The sequence below is a fragment of the Pan paniscus genome, chromosome 15, assembly GCF_029289425.2.
Source record: "Pan paniscus chromosome 15, NHGRI_mPanPan1-v2.0_pri, whole genome shotgun sequence".
NCBI lineage: Eukaryota > Metazoa > Chordata > Mammalia > Primates > Hominidae > Pan > Pan paniscus.
Window position 1 is genome coordinate 74,902,068 of NC_073264.2, and position 8,581 is coordinate 74,910,648.

Consider the following 8,581-nt stretch of genomic DNA (forward strand, 5'->3'; position numbering starts at 1 on the left):
CAGGTGCGGCGGCTCATGCCTGTCATCCCAGCACTTTGGGAGGCCGAGGCGGGCAGATCACTTGAAGTCAGGAGTTCGAGACCAGCCTGGCCAACATGGCGAAACCCTGTCTCTACTAAAAATACAAAAATTTGCGGGGCGTGGTGGCAGTCCTAGCTACTCGGGAGGCTGAGGCATGAGAATCATGTGAATCCAGGAGGCGGAGGTTGCAGTGAGCCAAGATCACACCACTGCACCCCAGCCTGGGCAACAGAACAAGGCGCTGTCTCAAAAAAAAAAAAAAAAAAGTAATTTGGTGATATATAGTCATTGTCTCATTAAAGGGGTATTTATTGAGTGTCTGCTATTGTGCTATGTATCAGACAGTGAACAAGTCTCTGCTCTTGAGAAGCTTACAGTCTCATGCTGAGAGACAAGCAATAAACATAATTAAATTCATATGTTAGAAGGTGATAACCGCATGGAAAAAAGTAGATCAGGTAAGGGGATGTCAGGGAACATAGGTCTATGTGTTTGTTGCAGGGGGTTGTAATTTTAAATTGGGGAGTAGGAAATGTTTGATCTCTAAATATCATTTCCTACTAAAAGAGTTCCTAAGAGAAATGTCTAATTCCATGCCAGAGCTAAGAAATGCTTAAGATGATTCTGGAACATCTTGTTACACCAGAAAGCAAAGAACCTAACAAAGACTGTTGGGGTGGCATCAAAAGGACCCAATAGCCAAGTTCAAGAGACTCTCATTGGCCAAATATGGAACAATTTGAGTGTCTGAAAGAATAACAACTGCAATGGGTCAAAATATATACATGTCAAAATATCTGAGTTCGGCCTGGCGCGGTGGCTCACACCTGTAATCCCAGCACTTTGGGAGGCTGAGGCAGGCAGATCACCAGGTCAGGAGATCGAGACCATCCTGGCTAACATGGTGAAACCCTGTCTCTACTAAAAATACAAAAATTAGCCGGGCATGGTGGCGGGCACCTGTAGTCCCAGCTACTTGGGACTACAGAATGGTGTGAACCCGGGAGGCAGAGGTTGCAGTGAGCCGAGATCGCACCACTGCACTCCAGCCTGGACGACAGAGTGAGACCCCGTCTCAAAAAAAAAAAAAAAACGAAAAAAATCTGAGATCATAATGATACTTTTAAAGTCAAGAACACAACCCATTGGTCACCTTTGGCAAGTTCTAAGGAACCAATTAATTATTCTGAAAACTGGTAAAGAAAAGGACAGAGTTAAGCATGTAGCCTGCTTTCTCTGTATGAAAATAACCAAGGAAACCAAATAGTTGACGAGGAAAAGTTCCTCTTTATAGACATATTCCTGCTAAGAAATGAAGAAAAAAGATAGAATTAGAATATCATCATTTTACAGCCTCTAGGGAAATAATCAGTCTAGGCCATGATCATCAACAGCTTCTAACATCGCAAAAAGAGCGAGAGCCAGATATTCAGCTCCTGACGAATGGACACAATACCTCTTGTGAAGTAGTTTGGGTTTCCAGATAAAACACACAATGTTTAGTTAAATTTGGATTTCAAATAAATATCAAATAAATTTTAGTATAAATATATCCCAAACATTCCATGAGACATACATATGCTGAAAAATGTTCAAGGACCAGGCTGGGCATGGTGGCACACACCTGTAATCCTAGCACTTTGGGAGGCCGAGGTGGGTGGATCACGAGGTCAGGAGATCGAGACCATCCTGGCCAACATGGTGAAACCCCGTCTCTACTAAAAATACAAAAATTAGCTGGGTGTAGTGGCACGTGCCTGTAATCCCAGCTACTCAGGAGGCTGAGGCAGGAGAATCGCTTGAACCAGGGACTTGGAGGTTGCAGTGAGCTGAGATCACGCCACTGCACTCCAGCCTGGGCAACAGAGTGAGACTTTGTCTGCCCCCACCCCCCCAAAAAAAAAGTTCAGGGACCGGGCGTGGTGACTCACACCTATAATCCCAGCATTTTGGGAGGTCGAGGCAGGCAGATTGCTTGAGCCCAGGAGTTCAAGACCAGCCTGGGCAACATACCAAGACCTCATCTTTACAAAAAATTAAAAAAGTAGCCGGGCAAGGTGGTGCACACCTGTGGTCCCAGCTCCCTGGGAGGCTGAGGTGGGAGGATCGCTTGAGCCTGGGAGGCAGAGGTTGCGGTGAGCCGAGATCGCCACTGCACTCCTGCCTGGGCAATACAGCAAGACTCTATTTAAAAAAAAAAAAAAAGCTCATTATCTGAAATTAAAACTTAACTGGGCATCTTGTATTTTTATTTACTAAGCCTGGCAACCCTAAAAGTAGTGTGGCCAAAATAATCACACGTGAACCCACTTTAACCTCAAAATCTAACTACTACGAAATACAGCAATATTGTGATCAGCAACATTCAGACTGTGAGAAACTTTGTCCTGCAGAACAGACTAGTCAACTTTCTCAACAAGTAGAAAAAGAGAGAGAGAAAAAGAGACGGAATTTGGTTTAGATTCTGATCCAGTAAATCAAGGGTAGGTACAGCCACTACAAAAATTAGTCTGGCTTCTGAGAATCGCCCTTCCTCTGACTCCAGGCTTCCCCTGGGCTTTCACGTCATAGTGCAGCAACACCAAACCACTTTGAATTGAGGCCCCTTAGAGGCAATCTTGAGAGGTGCTTGGGGCCAAGTCTTGTTTCACTAAACCAGATTACAAGTGGAGGGGTGATGTGAGGAGGGGAGAAAAAGCTAAGATCTTAGTTTTTGGGATGGGATGAGATGAGAGCTGAGGTGCAGCAACTGCAATGGGAGAGGGCACTTTGGGGAAGGAAGCAGAGATGTTTTTAAAAGGCGGTGATTGGGAAGTTTTGTTGGTGATGTGTGATGTCTGCCCCTCCTTTTCCTGCTCATGCCTTTGGAGCAGGTAATTTGGATGCTGGGCTGGATCTATAGGGCTTAGAAGTGTGGTTGAAGGCTGAGTGTGGTGGCTCACGCCTGTAATCCTAGCGCTTTGGGAGGCCAAGGTGAGTGGATCACTTGAGGTCAAGAGTTCGAGACCAGCCTAGCTAACATGATGAAACCCTGTCTCTACTAAAAATACAAAAATTAGCTGGGCATAGTGGCACAGGCCTGTAGTTTCAGCTACCCGGGAGGCTGAGGCAGGAGAATCACTTGAACCTGTGAGGCAGAGGTTGCAGTGAGCCAAGATCGTGCCACCGCACTCCAGCCTGGGCGACAGAGCAAGACTCCATCTCAAAAAAAAAAAAACCATGCCGGGTGCAGTGGCTCATGCCTGTAATCCCAGCACTTTGGGAGGCCGAGGCGGGCGGATCACGAGGTCAGGAGTTCGAGACCAGCCTGGCCAACATGGTGAAACCCCGTCTCTACTAAAAATACAAAAATTAGCTGAGCATGGTGGCGGGCGCCTGTAATCCCAGCTACTTGGGAGGCTGAGGCAGGAGAATTGCTTGAACCCAGGAGGCAGAGGGTGCAGTGGGCCGAGATCGTGCCATTACACTCCAGCCTGGGCAACAGAGCGAGACTCCGACTCAATCAAAAAAAAAAAAAAAGAAGAAGAAGGGTGGACGAAGAAGTCATGGCTACCTTCAGGCCATATCACACCAGATTCTATTTAGATCTGTCTCCCTGCCATGAACCCCTCAAGGGCACAGACTGTGTTTCCAGCTTTAGATTTCCTACTACCTATTAAAGTGTCTGTCACTTCATACATATCTGGTGAATAAATGAATGAATGAATGAGTGAATAAAGCCTCCTCATTTGCAGAGATGGTGGTCTTCTGATATAACAAATTGTGTTCATCAGATATACAATTGCCTTATGGAACACTGAATTTAACCTTTGCTATGTCCACACACCAGGAAGGAATATTCTAGACTTAGCAACTAGGCTCAGGCTGGGCATTGTGGCTCACACTTGTAATCCCAGCACTTGCAGAAGCTGGCATGGGAGAATCACTTGAGCCCATGAGTTTGAGACCAGCCTGGGCCACATGGCGAGACCTTGTCTCTACAAAAAATAAAAAATTAGCCGGGTGTGGTGGCATGTGCCTGTAGTCCCAGAAACTTGGGAGGCTGAGGTGGGAGGATGGCTTGAGTCTGGGAGGTTGAAGCCGCAGTGAGTTGTGGTTGTGCCACTGCACTCCTGCCTAGGCAATAGGGCAAGACCCTGTCTCAAAAAAAAAAAAAAAGAAAAGAGAGAAAGAAAGGAAAGGAAGGAAGGAAGGAAAGAAGGAAGGAAAGAAGGAAGGAAGGGGAAGGAAGGAGAAGGAAAGAGAAGGAAAGGAAAAGAAAGAAAGGAAAGAAAAGAAAAAATGCACAGAACATATTTGGACAATTTAACAAATAATTACAAAGCAGCTCTCTGTGTAACCAACACTTGCGTCAAGAAATAGTAATGACCGGGTATGGCAGTTCATGCCTGTTATCCCAACACTTGGGGAGGCCGAAGTGGGAGGATTGCTTGAGCCCAGGAGTTAAAGACTGCAGTGAGTTATGATTGCACCACTGCACTCCAGCCTGGGTGGCAGAGCGAGACCCTGTCTCAAGAAAAGAAAAAAGAGAGAGAGAGAGAGAGAAAGAAAGAAAAAAAAAAAGAAAAGAAAAGAAAAGAAAAGAAAAGAAAAGAAGGAAAGTAGGTTCAGTTCACTGGGTCAGAAGCCCTGGAGTCACTTTCCCAGGCATCCTGAGACGCTTTCCTATGTGAATGGAAAGCCCAGCTTGCTTCCTGTTTTCTCTTGCAGTTCAGCTTTGTGAGTGTCTGTAGTGTACGTGTCTTGTGATGTGTTATGGGAGCTGTGATGAGGCTCACATCACAACCAGAAGATGACCTTGGAAGGAGAACCCTGGACAAGGCAGGAAAAATAATGAGGGCAATCAAGAGTCTGGAAAGCCCTGGCAGCTATGAAAGGTTTGAGCCATGCACCAGTCACCATCTATGTACTCAAGAGAAAGAAAGAAGAGATGAAAGATACCGCTCCCTTCACCCCGCGCCTCTATCTAGAGGAAAGAATAACACAAAGAAAAAAAACATGAGAGAAAGGCTGCCTCGTGAGAACCCTGGGCTTGACTTAAAAGGTTCTCCTATGACCATGATGTAATAAGTCATTTTTTATATCTGAATAACATTGTTCTTCTACAGTATCATCTTATGAGCTATAAATGTATCCCGTTGATACTGCCATTAAAATATTTTGGGTTTTTTTTCCTGAGGTTTTTAGAGGAAAAAATCAAGACAATCTTTTTTTTTCCTGCTTAATCATACATTTTATTCCTCAGACATGGTTCGGAAGGACTCTGGATGGTCCAAAAACTCATATTCGCCTGCAAAGGTGGAGGTTGTAACCACCGGGGACATGCTATGAGTTAGGCAGACATTATTCAGTGAGGAGGCCTAGAAAGGCATAGAGGCAGCAGCAGCACAGGTGCAGTAGTGAGAAGGCGCCCCAGGCTGCAGACTCCGTGAGGGCAGAGACCATCCACCATTGACACACAGTAGGTGTGCTGTAAAGTTTGTTGAATGAATAAATGAAAGAAAGAGAAAGACTATCACATATATGGAAGTGTAAGTTCTTCAGTGTCTTTTAAAAACTAGAAAAAAGGGCTGGGTGCAGTGGCTCACATCTGTTATCTCCCTTAACAGGAGGATTGCTTGAGGCCAGGAGCTCAAGACCAGCCTGGGCAAAAAATTGAGACCCATCTCTATAAAAAAATTAAAAAATTAGCTGGGTGTGGTGGTGCACATTTGTAGTCCCAGCCAGCTACTCGAGAGGCTGAGGTGGGAGGATCACTCGAGCCCACAAGTTTGACACTGCAATGAGCTGTAATCACCCCACTATACCTAAGCCTGGGTGGGCAGACTGAAACCTTATCTCCAAAATATATATATATGTGTATATATATATGTATATGTGTATATATATATGTGTGTGTGTGTGTCTATATATATATATATATATATATACTGGGTGCAGTGGTTCATGCCTGTAATCCCAACACTTTGGGAGGCTTTGGGAGGCTGAGGCAGAAGGATTGCTTAAGCCCAAGAGTTCAAAACGAGCCTGGGCAACATATTGAGACCCTGTCTCTGTTTCTATTTAAAAAAATAAAATTCTTTCTTTTTTTTTTTTTTTCTGAGACTGAGTTTCCTTGTGTCACCCAGGTTGGAGTGCAGTGGCGTGATCTCAGCTCACTGCAACCTCCGTCTCCCGGGTTCAAGTGATTCTCCTGCCTCAGCCTCCAGAGTAGCTGGGATTACAGGCACCTGCCACCATGCCTGGCTAATTTTTATGTTTTTAGTAGAGACGGGGTTTTGCCATGTTGGCCAGGATGGTCTCGAACTCTTGACCTCAAGTGATCCACCGGCCTTGGCCTCTCACAGTGCTGGGATTACAGGCATGAGCCACGGCGCCCAGCTACCCGCCCCCCCACAAAAAAATAATAATAAAAAACAAAAAAAACAGGCTGGGCATGATGGCTCACGCCTGTAATCCCGGCACTTTGGGAGGCCGAGGCGGGCAGATTAACTAAGCTCAGGAGTTTGAGACCAGCCTGAGCAACACGGTTAAACCCCGTTTCTACTTAAATACAAAAAACTAACCAAACGTGGCAGCGTGCGCCTGTAATCCCAGCTACTCAGGAGGCTGAGGCAGGATAATTGCTTGAACCTGGCAGACAGAGGTTGCAGTGAGCCGAGATCGTGCCACTGTACTCCTGCCTGGGAGACAGAGTGAGACTCCGTCTCTAAAAAAAAAAGTAAAAAAAAAACAAAGCCCTGGAAAAAAGAAGCCCAATTTATCCATTATTTGAGTCTCACATAGGACCTGAAAATGACATTTCCAGGTGCTTCTCAAGGAAGCTGAGTCCATTTCACCAGAGTAAGAGGTCCTAGAGCCAGCACCAGACTCCATCAGGAAACCAGCACTCTCGGGAACAGCATTGGAATCCCAGGGAATTTAAAGGTATTTTTATTGTTGTTGTTGTTGTTCTTAATGGAAACAACCCTTCAAGTAAAGACTACAAACTTTTTTTGTGTGCAAGCTGATAGAGCCTCAGCTTTGGGACGCTGTGTTAGTTTTCCTGGGCTGCCATAACAAAATACAACAAACTGGGTGGCGTAAAACAACAGAAATTCATTGTCTCGCAGTTCTAGAGGCTACAGGTCCAAAATCAGGGTGTCGGCAAGGTCGTGTTTCCTCTGATAGAGGTCACGGAACCCTCCCTTGCCTCTTCCTAGCTGCTGGTAGTTTGCCTTGGCTTGCTGCAGAAGCAGTCCAGGCTCCCCGTGTCCTGTTCTCCCTGTGGGTCTCTGTCTTCGCATGGCCATCTTCTTATGACACCAGTCATGTTGGATTAGGGGTCCATCCTACTCCAGTGTAACCTAACCTTACCTCATTACATCTGCAATGACCTATTTCCAAATAAGGTCAGACTCTGAGGTACTGGGTTAAGGGGTTAAAACTTCAATATATCTTTTTTTTTTTTTTTTTTGAGACAGAGTCTTGCTCTGTTGCCCAGGCTAGGGTGCAGTGGCGCAATCTCGGCTCACTGCAACGTCCACCTCCCAGGTTCAAGCGATTCTCCTGCCTCAGCCTCCCAAGTAGCTGGGATTACAGGTTTGCACCACCACGCTCAACTAATTTTTGTATTTTTAAGTAGAGACAGGTTGGGTACGGTGATTCACGCCTGTAATCCCAGCACTTTAGGAGGCTGAGGCAGGCAGATCACAAGGTCAGGAGTTCAAGACCAGCCTGGCCAACAGAGTGAAACCCCTAAACTCTACTAAACTCTACTAAAAATACAAAAAATTAGCTGGGCGCGGTGGCGGGCACCTGTAATTCCAGCTACTCAGGAGGCTGAGGCAGAAGAATCGCTTGAACCCGGGAGGCAGAGGTTGCAGTGAGCCGAGATCACACCATTGCACTCCAGCCTGGGTGACAGAGCAAGACTTTGTCTCAAAAAAAAAAAAAAAAAGTTTTGCCATGTTGGTCAGTCTGGTCTCAAACTCCTGACCTCAGGTTATCTGCCGGCCTTGCCTGCAGTGGTGTGAGCCACCACGCCCGGTCCAACATATCTTTTTGAGGGGATCATAACTTAATTCGTAAGAGACATTTGGAGGAACATGCTCCAGTTAAAACTGAGTTGAATTCAGTGTCTCAATTGACAAAGAGAATCAAATTGTTACCTGCTTGGTCACTGCGTTCCACCTGAATCTGATGACCCTTTTCTGTACTCTGGTACCTACTTTCATCATAGCACCTGTCGTACTATAGAGTAACTTACCATCTGTCATTTTTATCAGGCTGCGAGTCTTGGCTCTTACTTTACTTTTTTTTTTTTTTTTTTTTTTTTTGAGATGGAGTCTTGTTCTGTCACCCAGGCTGGAATGTGATGGCAGGTTCTTGGCTCACTGCAACCTCCGTCTCCTGGGTTCAAGCGATTCTCCTGCCTCAACCTCTGGAGTAGCTGGGACCACAGGCACGTGCTACCACGCCCGGCTAATTTTTATATTTTTAGTAGAGATGGGGTTTCACCTTGTTGGCCAGGCTAGTCTCGAACTCTTGACCTCAAGGGATCCGCCCTCCTTGGCCTCCC